Below are 2,203 nucleotides of genomic sequence, written 5' to 3' on the forward strand. Positions count from 1 at the left end.
TGTAACATTCGGAAGTGCCTTGAGAGGTCAAACCTTAAACCAAGGCTGGCCTCCACTACTGTGAGGCTTAGTGCTGCTCACTCAGAGGTACAGAACACATTCAAGCCAGATGCTGCTTGTTTGGGGGATCCACAAACCTTTGATAGACCCTAGGATAGTCTGCAGCATGAACCAAAGCAGGTGGTTTCTACAAAAAAGCCACTGGAAGCATCTTGGATGTGCTTGAAAGTTGGGCAGGGTGGGGTCTGGAATCACCAGTGTGTGGTGAACAAACAGCATTTGACACCTTGATGGAGACACAGGTATGGTGGCCAACTGCACCTGCATGTCAGCAAGGGGGAGGGTTCAACAGAAATACAATGGTTTTTGCCAGCTTCTCGGTCCCAGAGGAAGCTGCCCCTCCAGCCCCTGTACTGAAGCCAGACAACTCAGTTACACTCCGCATGTCACTGCTGCCTGTCCAGCTGCTGCCCCAGTGCAGGAGCTCAAAGTCAGTAATTCCATTTGTGGGTAAGTTTGTGTGTGTTCCCTTTAAGAGGAGTGCATGGGACTCCAGCCATGCTTTGTCTCATTCACTCAATCTCAGCTGGTTTTCACAGCCAGAAATTATGGAGACTTCTTTTTCCAGCACTGGAACCCTGTTCTGCAGAGGGGCTGGGACCCCTTGCTCTTCTGGGGGCATCTCCAAGCTGAGATACCCCTCTCAATTTTTAATGGTCACACATGGGTGTTGGACCACCCCATTCTGTGTCTCTGCCCCTCCTACCAGTCTTGAGATGGCTTCTTCTGTATGTCCTTAGTTGTAGGGCTTCAGTTCAGCAAGATTTCAGGTAATTATAAATGATGGTTGTCTTATAGTTTAGCTGTAATTTTGAGGTGGTTGTGAAAGAAGGTAAGCACAATGTTTATCTACTGCACTATCTTGACCAGAAAAATCTGCACTGTTTCTTGGACAACTCTTGGGGTCTGTGTGTCCCAGGCAGCTGATGGCAGGACTCAGTGTGCTTTGAGACTTTTGGTGAGTAGCTCCAGGCTCAGCACTGGTACAAAACCAGAATCTACATTACCCTGGTAACATTCATTGCACCCTGGTGACTCCCTGAGATTCCATATCACTCAAGTAGTGTACTGCATAAAGCTCTCTCAATGACTGAGCCTTACTAGAGCTGGCAGGAGGCAGCAGGCTTAGGGTGTCCTGGGGATTTGCAGAGCTGGCCCAAGGCCAATACTGATGACAGCTCTCCTTAATCACAACATAGCCTCTTCTGCATGCCTCCAGGTCAAGCACAGGCAGTGACCTACTGCAGACTACTTTGTAGCTCCTACCAGGTAGTCCACAGATGTGCACAGACAGTGGCTTACATGCACCTGCACCAAAGCCCTTTCCAAGAGGCCATAGAACTAACATACCTGGAAATTGGCTTCATATTATAGCAGAGTACCAACCAATTAGATCCACAAGCAGCACACCCAAAGGATGGTCTCAAAAAGCACCAGAGCCCACTCAGGCAAATCGAGCTCCATGGGATAACCCCCTGAACAGCAACCAGTAAACTGTGGACTTTGCCACTCCACACAGTCAGTCAGCGTGAGGGTCAGTCCCACCCACTGACATACGAAAAGCAATCAAGGCTCAACTATAACAAGAGGGCATACACAACCCACACAAGGGACACTTTGGGACTACCCAGCTCAGGTGACCAGAGAAACTGTGTCACTGGGTCCCACAGGACACCTACTACATAAGACCACCTGGCCAAGACTGGGAGATGTAGCAGATCCACTAATACATAAAAACAAACAGAGAGAGACAGTCAAAATGTGAAAATAAGAAAAATAAATCCCAAATGAAAGTACAGGAGAAAACTCCAGAAAAAGTACAAAATGAAATGGAGGGAAAACGTACCAGGTACAGAGTTCAAAATGATGGTGATAAAGATTCTCAAGGAACTTAGTGAGAACTTCAAGAAACAGTTAGCAAATTATTATTATTATTATTATTATTATTATTATCATCATCATTATTATTATTATACACACACACACACACACACACCAGGGATGCCAAAAAATGTATACATATTTTAAGAGATGTTAACACTTTGGTCCATGTTGCTCAAACAGTCTGCCATAATCAGAAGTGTCTGGACGTTGATGATAACCACTTTGAGCACCTTTGTAATTGCAGAAGTCAAACGTGTCT

This window comes from Hipposideros armiger, unplaced genomic scaffold, assembly GCF_001890085.2.
Source record: "Hipposideros armiger isolate ML-2016 unplaced genomic scaffold, ASM189008v1 scaffold_1162, whole genome shotgun sequence".
NCBI classification, from domain to species: Eukaryota; Metazoa; Chordata; class Mammalia; order Chiroptera; family Hipposideridae; genus Hipposideros; species Hipposideros armiger.